Below are 13,718 nucleotides of genomic sequence, written 5' to 3' on the forward strand. Positions count from 1 at the left end.
GTGTTATTTTAACACCTCAGGGTGTGGTCCTCTATTAACACCAATTGGTGTCAGTTTTAACACCACAGTTTTTACAGTGTGCTATTCTCGGCTTGTGCAATTACATCGGTTATTGCGTCCGGTTGCGGACAATCGCGTAAGCTGATCATTCGAGAAAAAGGCCCCCTAATTTCCCCAAACGTACAGTCAGTTACCCGACCCTTATAATATTTTGCTTATTGAATTCCCACAAAAATAACGGGTAAATTGGACCCGACCTTTCCGGAAGTTTGGGGTCCATGCAGTTTACCCGACCCTGATAATATTGGCTTATTAAATTTCCACAAAATATCGGTTAAATTGGACCTGACCTATCCGGAATTTTGGGGGCCGGTTTCTCGGATGTTCGGGTAAACTGGATCCGACCGGACGCGATGACCCGATGTCATGACACGAGCCTTTTAATCAGAAGAATTTCTGTAAATATTATTATTTAGTATATACTTCAATATAATTTAAAAATATGTTGCTTAAAGTTTTAACTGCAAATATACTGTCCAACAACACTTGAAAAATAGTCATTCTCGATGATGAAAGATTACTAAATCATGAGTAACATTCAGAATTATTAATAACACAAAAGTTTTTATTCAGAGATCAAAAACATTACATCATCGAAAATCAAATCGTTTTACATTTTTCACACACAATAAATTGTACTTGCATAATAATTTAGACGAATGAATTACAATTTCTATTCGAATTCTGCTATCGAGTATAATTATCTTAAAACCCTCGAAAGAAGTAACAAAAATTCCTCCTGCCATTGCTCAGTGGCCCACAGCCCATAACATCGTGACCACACCCACTACTCCGCCCATTCGATCCTGACTACACTCATAACCCAGCCCATCCCATCAAGACCACACCCACTGCTCCGCCAAGGCGACCCGCTGTCCCGAGCCCCTTTGACGTTATGTACAACATTATTATGCAAATGTAGCCAAAATAATGGTTTCTTGAAACTAAGAATTATATTTCTCTTAACACATGTTTAAGGATAAAAGTATTTGGTTTTTAAATGAAATTCTGAGTGTTATTCAATTTCAACTCAATTTAATTCAAAATACTTTGGGGTAGACTTGGCCTTCGGAAACTAGCACCACGGATAAACTATACACAAGTACTAAAAACATGAATTTTATAACTTTCAAGAACTTAAAGGGTGGTTAGAATCCGTTTTTCATTCGCACGCAGCGACCTCCCTGAGGAGTCGATGACAGAAGTGGGGGCCTTTCTGAAGTTTGCGGGTTCGAGTCTTCATTCCATCGATACAATCAGAGAATTCACCCCATTCACCAAGCTTACATGGCACTGTTAGGAGGAGAAAAGTTGAAAAAAATAGTAATTATGAAAGGTACTTACTGTATGATAAATTGTTTTTACTATATATCATGTTTTCATAGGGGTGGGGGCATTTCAAGCCCATCGTCTAAAAAAAAATTAAAAATAAATAAAAAATCAAGAAACTTGCCGTAACAAACCCGGTATATAAAATAATTATAGAGAATAATTATTCCAAAACATGGTCAATATAGGTTTCTTGAGGGGGCCATCCAACGAGGAAGCACTGCGATTCAGGTCGGATTTTTTTTTCTAAACGGAAATTGAGAAGCCCAAACCTCGACATCCAAGAAGAAGAAGATTAATGAAGAAAGGAGAGGAGAAAGAAGAAAAGTAACAATATCACACATAAATATTATGAAGAACAAGTCATCGCAAAGCAACCCCCCAAAAAAGCAAAAAGAAGAAGGGATATTAGATGAGGATGGTCATGTATTGGGCAATAAGGAAAAGAATAAGATTATATCATCCATTGAATATGTTTATTACGTACCCTTTGCTTTCTTGCAATTTACTTCGTGTGTCCTGGTGGCTTCGCAGTCAGCTGGGGCACCCTCTACGCTCACAAGCGAGCCAGTCATATTGATTTTATTGGTGGATTCATCACAGGTTAGGGGTTGATCCCAGTTATATCTGCATCGCACCGGCTTATCGCGACCCTCTGTAATCATTTAAAGCAAAAGGAATTGAAAAATCACGATGTATAACCATCATCATTACACATCATATTGCGCTAACGTGACAATTCCCAAGGACAACCAGTGATTAAATTCTCCGACTGAAATTTTCGTACGAACGCTTCTCACTTGATGCAAATCTCGATTATTCCCCCCTAAAAAAGCCTTAACATAACCTCAACCAGAGGCAACTCCTCGTTGATAAGTTTTCATTGGTAAGTTTAAATTACAATCCTGTAAGAAAACCTGAAGATGATGACGATGATTGATGATGATGATGGTGGTGGTGATGATGATGATGATGGATGATGATATGATGATGATGATGACAGTGATCAAGATGATGATGATGATGACAGTGATCATGATGACGATGATGATAAATGATGATGATGATGACAGTGATCATCATGATGATGATATGATGTTGGCGGTCACGTGACGACGATGGTAAAGTAGGAGATGAAGGCGACGATAATGATGGTGATGATGAAGATGATGATGACAGTGATAACGATGATGATGGTGATGATAATGATGATTATTTACGTTTTAAATAGCGATTTCTTTACCTGACCTACGGCATTTTTCTTCCACAGTCCTCACCAGAATACACTCATCCGATGCCTCGGTGGGATCGGTCAGGGTGTCTAATCTGGTCCTGAGGTTTGTTGTCTCGTTACAAGGTCCAAACTCACCCATGGTGTAGTTGCAATCTGACAAGGTCAAAGTTCAAAGGTTAGAAAGTTTGTAAGAATACGTTATGAAGGATATTGTAACAATTTAAACGAAATAAAAAATGAGAAAGAGACGATGACTCTCTTCCCCCCTGAAAAAAATTGTCATGATATTCATCAACAAAATCTTCATCACCACAATGATGTTCATTCTTCCATTCTCGTAAAGGGCAATCCTCATCACCATCGTCATCATCTCCAGGTTTACAATCGTTATCATCATCATCATAATCATTCTCATCTTTATCGTCGTCATCTAAAACTATATAATTGTCATCATCATCATCGTTATCATCGCTATCATCATCATACATCATCATCGCCATCATCATCATATCATCATCATAATCATAATAATAATCATCATCATCATCACCATCTTCATCACCACCACCGCCATCATCATCCTAATCACTATCATCTGTCTTTTATTTCTCCTACGCTGCTGGAGAATTAAACTTGTCTTTACTTTTCCAAGTAATTGTTTTTTTTCTTCAAGTAACATTTCGAGTCACTGGTCTCTGCATCCAACCCTATACTATAGTAGCTGCGCACGCACTCAGTGTGTTGCCACGGCCACACTGGCGAAACGAACATCAACCCGATCGGAAGGTAAAGTACGTATAGGAAATCACGTAACATTTTTGATAGGCCTGGAGTCGGCTTGATGTGACGGTCCGACCTAGACCCAGAGCCCCGTCTTACAAAGAATTGCGATTGATCCGATCAAAACAGATCAATAGAAATTATGGAAAGTCAGCAACATCAACCATCAACATCTAAAGTGCATGTTTGTTCAAAATAATTATTTTCTAGATATGCTATTCATACGTTATTTTTTCTTGAAAATTCAGTTTGCTCTCGTGTGTTTATAAAGGATAATGCGTAAATTTCCTGCAGAAAAAAAAATTATGACAATGATGGACTTCCATACAGTTGAGGTTGATCGGATCAATCCACTGGCGGATCCAGAGGGGGGGGGGGGGCACGTGCCCCCTTTTAAAGATCAAAATACAAATTTGTAATGTAAAAATACCGTGAAAACCGAGGTGTGCCCCCTCTTTTGAAATTGAAGACCCTTTTCTCTCTTTTCTGCTTGTCATTTTTTTTCGGGTATGAAATATCCTTAATTTATGGACGAAAACCTTTTACTTTTATGGCTTGTCAAAATTTTCCTCCGAAAAATTTGCCACCCCCTGGAATCCTGGACCGACCCTGGATCAATCGTAACTCTTTGTGAGACCATTATGCCTCCTTATTTTGGTTCTCATGTCTGTCTTCCTTTCTAAAATCACATCGCACAGACTCAACGACTACTTCCGGGCAATCTGGGGTTGGTGTGTTCCTTTGATGACCTTGTTCTTTCGTTCTGACGTATGCATGATATCGAAATCGGATGTCGGCCGGGAGTATTTGCATTCTAGGAGAAAAGGGGGACAAGGTGGATAATAACATGAACACAAATCAATGGAATCATGTACATATTAGCAGATTATCTCTTTCTTGATGCTAGTGCGGAGAAGTTTGCAATCACAGAAGAGATAAAGTCAATTGTTTGTTTGTAAGCGAGGCCTAGTAATTAAGAAAAAATAAAAATATGAGTTTTTGTTGATAACACGTTGCGTGTTAGGGTGTGTGTGCGTGATTCAGTTTTAACAGACATGAATCAATCCGTTATGATTATGTACGTCTGATGGGACCGACCTTTAACGTCACCATCCGAAAGACGTTACCAGGGCTTGAATCTCGAGACTCTGTGTCAATCCAAAACTTCCCCATGTAGCTTGGACATGATGATTTTTGGAAATGCAGTTTTGAAGATGGGATAAAGTAGGGTCACCGCCTGAGAAAGTAGGCCATCGACAATAAAAAAAGATGCATGGTAGCTATTCTCACCTTTATTCTTAGCTGGTTTATCATTCTTGTTGGGTTTACGGTTTCCTCGTGATGGTTTCTCTGGTCTCCGTCCATTTTCTGTTCCTACGGTCTTATTTCCTTTCCCCCTTCCGCCCTTCTCCGGTCTCCGTCCATTTTCCGTTCCTTCGTTGTTGTTTCCTTTCCCCCTTCCGTCCTTACCCGGTCGACGCCCTTTACCGCGGCCTTTAGCTGGAGCAGCGGTCGCATTGACCGCTTCTTCACCGTCTCCATCGACCACAGTTTCGGTAGTATCCGTTTCCTTTACGCATCTGACGCGACAGTCGACTGTCTTGGTTGCGACCTCGCAGAGTTCTCCGGTGCAGTTACCTATTTTCTGTCCCTTGCCGCATGACCCCGTATTCGGCACGCATTCACTCCAGATCCAACCATCCTCTTGGGTGGCGGCGGCGTCGTTGTTACCTTCGTTTGAATTGGTAGAGGGAATGGAAAATACAAAATAAGAATAAGAACCGTTTCTAAAATGAAAGAATGTAACTTTTTAACAAGATAATGGCAGTCCTTTTCCCTGTCTTGCTAGAATATTACGCCTATACACAATTAATTTGTTGAATTTCAGTTTAGTAACACATTTCATTTCTCATCATTTACCCAAACTTGCATATTCTTGCCTAAATGAATGTGTAGTCAAGGCTGCTTGAACAATTTACAAAATATATTTCTCCAACTGTTTGTGATTAATTCTACCAATGACTATATCGGTAAATTGCCAACTCGTCCACTCACCACATGGTCTACATTAATTTAGTATAATGCCATTGTGTCCATCAACATTTCGTCTATTTGGTCCAATCATCAATCCGTCTAATCACCAGTTCGTCTAATACCACTTCGTCTCACAACCAGTTGGTATAATCCTCGTTTTAATTTCATTCATTTTGCCCAATTAACACTGAGTCTAATTAGACCAAATGGTATATGGACTATATGGCTATTGGACCATCTGGTTATTAGACGAAAAGGTGAGTGGACAGCATGGCAATTAGACCATGTGGATAGTGGACGAGTTGGACATTGGACGAACTGGCATAGGACGAAATGAAAATAAACCTGACTATGGGCTATATTATTCGGTTGCTCAATTCTACACTGCATGTGTGATATTCACTTTTTAAGAATGGACAATAAAAATGAATTATACTTTGCGAAAAAAAATTATTGTTAGGGGGTCGGCTAGGCGACTGCCCCTCCCTCCCACCTGGGCCCCAACATACCTTTTCTTTCTCTTCTTCCGCCTTCTTTGTTCTTTCCTTTGTTCTTTCTTGGTTCTGACCTAGCAGTGACGAGGCCCAGGACCAAAGACAACACGACAAGCAGGACCAGGAACCGATTCATCATGGTCTGAAAAGCGAGAAATTACATTTTTTATATTACAATAAATATTTAGTTATTCTCCTTTATCAACATTTATCAATAGTCCCCTTTTAACAGTTTAAGGTGCTATCTACAGAAAACAAAGATACTCTGAATATACAAAGGAAAAACGCTGTTTAAGATTTTATACAACGCTGTTTACTATGAACCTTACAGTATTTGTTTAACCGTTTAAACAATCATGTTTAATTTATTGAAAATTAGATATTGAAAATTAAAATTAGTTGCTTAAGATTTAAACACTTGTTTAAACTGTTTAAACAATTACTGTAAGGTTCTAGTAAACAGCGTTGTATAGTTGTTTTTACTTTCAATCGTATACATTGACACGTCTCACTCCCACTTGCTCTCCAATGAATAGATAAATGTGGACAGGATAGATAGATAGATAGATAGGTAGATAGATAGATAGACAGATAGATAGACAGATAGATAGATAGACAGATAGACAGACAGACAGACAGATAGATAGATAGATAAATAGGTAGGTAGGCAGGTAGATTAGATACAATAGATAGATATAGAAAGGTATATATCTAGACAGATAGAGAGTGAGAGAGAGATACACAGACAGATATATATATATAGAGATAGAGAGAGAGAGAGAGCATTAGATAGTGTGCTTCTACGAAAACTACCCACATACGAGATAGTTCAAAATCGTGAATTAAAATTTCCGAATACATGTACATGTATATAACCTACAATAAAAATAATGCCCCCCCCCCCTTCTCCGAAAAGCTATATTTGAACTCAAAATCGATAATGTACTTAGTACGTGGTAAGCCTTATTTTATGTATCAAAAGACCAATTGAGGATTCAATTGAAAGCCAACGTGTGACTAATACCAGTGTGAAAAGTTCCGGGTCCCGTAACACCAAAAAAGAGTTCATATCAATTATAATCTCAATAACACTTCTAATTGGATAATAGTGCTGTTAGCGCACGAAACGGGATCCTTGATTGGCCATAAACATTTTGTAGTTGATTGTAAAGCTTAGTGTGAAAGGACCCCGGATGCGTCCTGAACTTTTGAAGGGCAAAGTGCATGACCACTCGAACAAACAGTGTTTTTTTTTAATGATAAACGAAACAAAACCATGTTTTCGGTTTGAAGGTGGGGGGTGTAGTAGGAACATACACAATGGCCGGAGACGGGAACGAATTGTGACGTCATCCGTCTGCGATTAAAGTTCAATGAGGACATTGCTGGAAAGCTAGACATTTTTCTGCAAAAGCATAGAGCGAGAAAATATCAACTGATACCAATGTCATATCTTTACATTTGGGCTCTAACCGTCGAGGTATTAATATCCGTATTAAAAAGCCCTTATGTGTTAAGGACATATCAGATCATTATTCTTTTACGAGTTTCTACCTACTAAAAAATAATAATGAGACCGAGGCCTAATAATATTCTTTTCAAATTTAGCAAATTTTGATTGGATCGAAATTTCGAATAAAGCTCCTATTCAATCAGAAATATTATTTACATTGAACCTGCAACTCCGATACGTTTGTGCCCCGCTGGCGGGACAGTGTGTATTTGAAGAAAATATCGAGAACCCCCCCCCCAAAAAAAAAAAGTTTTCACTCCACGGGGAATGCTCCAAGTCCAAGCACCCCCATAACACCCCGCTTTCCAGAGTCCCGAGTTCGCATCCAGATCAATCCAGATATAACCAGATCTAAAGCTTACTTCGTTACGACGCACGATATCATATACGGGGAAAATTCGCAAAGGTTGCCCCGGGTGGTGCCCTCTTCACACCAATCCTTTTCTACGAGTATGAATCTGGTGGTGATATTATATGAGCAGAGCCCGACCCCTCAAAATGGGAAAATTTAACCAAAGTGCTATCTAGATTTTAATCAATAAGCTTGGACGATTTTTAGAAAAAAAGTCACTCTAACACGTTTACCAAAACTGAGTTATATCCTTTCAAGTCTCAAGGTGTATCTCCCTCATATAGTTCCAAACCTCGACTCCAATGATGTGTACGAGTCTACGAGATCGTAACACCTGGCATTTGTTTGGTATTAACTTGCTTATCTTAGAGTATCTACTTGACACTGAAACCTTAATCAGCTGCAATATAATGAAACACGTCATCATCGCTGTAATATCAATGATAATAATGTACCTACATCATGAAAAATAAGCTACTCCGATATTGTGCGCAGAAAAAGGCAATCTCTAATAACTTACCTATATGCTCTGGTATACTATCTGAATCACCACCAATATTTCCTCAATTTAAGTTGAAAATATGATGAAAGTGTTGATATATGCCCAGGTATATTAGTCGGGCCGTCTTCTTCCAGTGCCGAAAACAGAATAACTCGTTTGCTCGCAGATAATAGCTTGATCATAAATACTCCGCGCACAGGTTCACCTCAATCTACAATCGGCTATAAAGATGGAGTCATCTTGCTCGGAATTGACCAATCAGAGGCGGAATAGGTTATCTGACCTTGCGCAGTACGTGTTAATATCCGGACGGACTGCAACATTATGATAAATAGGGTACAATATATTTGCTCCATGGAGGGACTGTTGTATTTTTTAATACATTAAAAACAATATTTTTTGTTACAACTTCTGTATGAAAATAACTATGAAATTGAATATGATGTATTCATGAACACGGATACTATGGATAAGAGATAACCCAACATTTATTATCTAAAAATATTTTAATACCCTACTTACTGTTAAAATCTACAGGCCCTAATTTTTATGATGTAAATATTATGAGCTTGTATTTTATTTCATGATAAGAAAAACAATGAAGAGGCATCATAGTTGTTATGTAAATGTATGATTTAAGCGGGTGCCCTGAGCTCACATAATTTCATTCAATCGTTTATAGAACACAAATAGCGATGAAAATGTAATTAGAATAATGTTCCATCCGAACAGGGTGATCTAGTTTGTTAAATAGTGGAGTTGTAAACTTTAATTAATATGTTCATCAATAATGTGTTTCTTTTTAGAATGATGACAAATCCCCCAAAGTTATATGTGAGCGTTCCATTTTACATGAGTACATTATTATGACCGATGCAGTGGCATAATGGTCCAAAAATTGATTTTTGTTACAAAAATCAAATTTTGTGATAGATTGTGACTCTACAAGCTCCGCTTTTTAGCAGCCTCCTCCATTTTCAACCTGATTTGTAATAATCTTGAATATAATTTTCTGTACAGGAATAAATGAAATATGTTTTGTTATTTATATATGTCAACATGTACAGAAGAAACTGTAATTGTTGAAAATGGAAATAAACGAATGAAATGAATGAAAAAAAAATCTGAAAATAATATCATATTTCACCCTTCTCCCTTTAATTTTCTTTCCTTTTCTCTTTTTTTCATGGTAGTGACTTTTTTGTGGGGGGGGGGCGCCCCAAGGCGCCCCAAGGCCCCCATCAATACGCCCCTGCTGTACCTAGACCTACATCTGTTCTAAAACGGTTGTACTGGTGATGTGATTACATGACATGACCACATGTTTGCTTGTTTGTTTTTACATGAAAATTTATTTCAGTCGAGATTCCGACCAAATTAAGTTAACTCGCGGCGTTTTTTTTTTTTCTGTTTCATCAACAACAACAAAACACTTCTTGAAATGAGCTTAAGGTTAAAAGATAAACAATTTTAAGTTTTCTGACTCTCCTTCACAGATTTGGTAATACATGAGATGAGTTCAGTGGATCTGTTTAAAAAGGGAAAATGGAAATATTACCGAGAGAGGCTGCTTGCGACAAATTGCGAATTCGTCCACTGCCAACTCGTCCACTCACCACATGGTCTACCATCATTTAGTCTAATGCCACTCCGTCCATCAACATTACGTCTCACAAGTACCAGTTGGTCCAATAACTCATCACTTCGTCTAATCACCATTTCGTCTATTACCATTTTGTCTAATAACCAGTTGGTCTAATACCCATTTTATTTTCATTCATTTTGCACAATTAACACTTTATTCTAATTAGACCAAATGGTACATGGACTAAATGGCTATTGAACGAACTTATTATTAGACGGAATTGCATTAGAATAAATGAAAGTAGACCATGTGGTGAGTAGAAGAACTGATGATAGACCAAATGGTAGTAGACGAGTTGGCAATTGGACGAATTTGCATTAGACGGACTGGAAATAAACCCTGCTAGCTTTCCTCAGAGATAAACCTCACATAAACATTACAAAGTTCCTCTTTCAGAGAAGGAGAAAGTATTTGAGCTTCTTTGTGACGTCACTCGGGACGTCATTCAGGTCATGGGAATATTTTGGTTTTGGTTCTGCGCCAATACTTTGATGTGGGCTAAACTAAACAGGTTGATGGTCAAGTTCCGGTAATGTTCTTGACCATTCGATGATGTTAATGGCCATTCGTCATAAACCATCATGGTCACGCCTTTCTCTCTATAAACATGACAAAGGCCAAGTCCTTGAGTTGGTTCGAGAAAATCAAGTTCATGTTTTATTCCCATTAACGCGACAATCTTGTTTTCCTGTTAAAAAGAGAAATATCGGAAATCAAAATGTTTGTTTCCTCTTGTGTCATCAAAACAATATAGATATGCTCTTCACACACAGTGGACGCAACATAGGGTATACGCTTTTAGAAAAAGCAATGACAGATTGGAACACTTTTTGTTCCGTATTTGGAGTAACTCTCGAGAAATAGCGATGGAAAAAATAAATCTATTCATCTGGACTTACTTTGATTGAAAAAAAAATAAATCTATTCATCTGGACTTACTTTCAATCAAAGTAAGTCCAGATGAATAGATTTATTTTTTCCATCGTAATTTAACTTTTCCTGGATGAATCAAACCTTACATCAGTTTTTTCTCGAGAAATAGGATTTCCGTAAAGGTTCTTTTCGTGCTAAGTATAAAAAATGGCTTAATAAAGAAACTAAAATGTTCAAAAGTGTTGTTAAAGGCAATCTAGAACAATGTACTTTTCCAAATACGGGACACGCATAGAACCCTCTCAATTTTTTTTTCTAAGAGTGTAAACCTTCTTAAACGTCGCGAGTGAGCGAAAAAATTGACCTATACAATTGTATTTTTGGGGTGACAGAATTCAACATAATAAATATTCAGAAAAATATTATAGTTCTATTCATTTCCATACATTTTCTTTCTTTTCTTTTTTCATTCTTGTCTGTCGTGGAACTTTATGGGTCCTGCGTGTATCAAGCCCCGTCCTCTAGAAGGTAACGTCATTTTTGTTCCTGATTGAATAAGAGGAGTTTGATATGGAGTGGATTAGACTTTCTTTTTCATACTTTTCTTCTCTTTTCTTCATCCTTTTCCCAGATTGAAAACCACTGGGACAATGTCCTCTCCCCTTTAACTTGCTTTTAGGCAAGTATGACATATAGGCCTACCTATATCCTTTCCTATCAGTCAGTACCACCCTCTCTCCTTCTCCCCTCTCTTTCTCTCATGGCCGTACGCAGATTTTGTTTTTATTTGATGGGGGGGGGGGGCAGGACGTGTAAATTTTTTTGAAAAAAAAAATCAAAATGAGGGAGCGAAGCTTGTCATCTGGACGCTTGTGCTTTTTGTAAAGTGACTTAAAGGATTTCGTGCATACTTTTGGTGAAGTTTGTGAAAATTTTCAGTAAAAAAATGTAAGTTTTCAAAATTTCTGGGGGACATGCTCTCTCCAAACCCCTCCCCTCACTCTTTCCCTATCCCCTTTCTCCTCTGTCTCTGCGAAATACCTGATGTCGTATCGAGTTATGCTTTTGCTAATACAGTCATACCAAACTTCATGACCATATTAAATAAAACAAAATATACAATATAATGTCCAAGAAATAAGCATATCTTGCTTTGTTTTTAATAATATTTTTTTGTTCAAAGAAATTCACGAGTCGAATACAAACACAGCTTGCTTTGACAGCAAGTTAATTACAATAATTCACATTCTATTCGGGAGAACGTTTCACAAAACTGTTTTCAATGACATGCACAACTTTACGACTGACTTCGATAACATCACTCCAGGGTGATATGAGATTTTATCATTCATTCCAGTTGCTGTATAATTATTCAAAATAAATTATCATAAATTCATTATAAATCAATATATTCATTAAGTTTAAATTAATCTAAATTACACACATCATTAATAACTCAAGACATGTATGCAAACATAATTCAATTTTCAGTATAGGAAAGGCATGCACACTTTGATCGTCATCTGCAGAGCTGCCAACCTGAAAAGGAACATTTCAGTATTTTTGAAGCTGAAAATCAGGATTTCCGTGCAGAAATGAGTATTTAAAAAAATACCATAGGACCACACATACAACTGAAACTTTAGAAATCAGTATTTTACATGAAACTATCAGTATCCTTCTCACTTTTCAGTACTAAGAAAATCAGTACTACTTGGAAGCTCTGCATCTGGGGGAACCTTTTGGAACACCATTATTTTACCTCTTCAATATTGTTAAGTTGTTCGTAAAGTTATGCATGACTTTAGGCGCAGTTTTGTGAAACACCCTCAGGGTTATAGTTCTAGTGACATCACTCCACAGAAATATGTACACAGTTTGAGATGCATATCATTACAAATAAATAAGTATTGCAAAATGCGTATTGCATATTCAGCACTATATACATCAAATTCAGTTTTTGTTTAAAAACATGAATAATTTGACCCATTTAAAGGCCAGGGTTAGCACAATAAAAATTGTCATTTTCTTTTAGCCTGACTTAGAATGCTCTAAAAAATGTTTTTGTCACGACCCTGCTTATAAGATTATAATCATATTTGACTAGGGAGAGTTTAAAAATATTTCATATAATCATTTGTCATTCGCCTTATTGATTAAAATGGCAAGTTCATTGCAAATTGGATCAAGACTGACAGAGTTTGAGTATGTATGCCTACTTTGATCATATTTCAGTCGATAAGATTGTGTCTTAAGCAAAAAAAAAATATTTGTAAAATGAGAGGGCATATTAGTTGCATACAGTTGCTTTGTAACATTCATATTTACTCTATCAGTTCGTATGCATTAGTGAACTAAATGACAACATATGAAACATATCTCTACTCACATGTATGGCATATATATATCAACATGTATACATAAGTAATCTCACAATCAAATGATACATTTTTATAATGATGTATTGCTTGTGGTTTCTGGACATACCACTGTCCATTAAGAGGCAATTTAATTGGAAGAATTTTTTTCTTCTAAGTTACTTACAATGACATACATATATATATTAGATACTCTGCACACAGACTGTATGCATTCAGAAAAAAACAATGACGGACTGAAAATCAATGAACATTCTTTCATTCCCCATCATTTAAAAAGGTCACAAAAACATTTCCTCTCACTTGTACCCATTATAGGAATGATGGTCAGGACCATGTCATTATGTTTGCAAAAATACTCCGAAAAAAAAAATGATCATAAAAAATAAACCGATTCACAAAGCTAAGGCTGCACTATGGACCCTGATTGCCACTTTAAACAAGCATTATCAAATGGTATTCAGATAGCCATGGTTTACTTAAACATGGGATAACTTACCGCCCTTTCACATATGAAAAAAATT

General features: G+C 37.1%; 1 pseudogene; it reads right to left on the reverse strand.

Moving 5' to 3' along the window:
• Positions 1 to 604: 604 nt before the first annotated feature.
• LOC121405977 lies at positions 605 to 8,512 on the reverse strand (annotated as a pseudogene).
• Between the last annotated feature and the right edge of the window lie 5,206 nt (positions 8,513 to 13,718).

This window comes from Lytechinus variegatus, chromosome 19, assembly GCF_018143015.1.
Source record: "Lytechinus variegatus isolate NC3 chromosome 19, Lvar_3.0, whole genome shotgun sequence".
In the NCBI taxonomy this organism is placed as follows: domain Eukaryota; kingdom Metazoa; phylum Echinodermata; class Echinoidea; order Temnopleuroida; family Toxopneustidae; genus Lytechinus; species Lytechinus variegatus.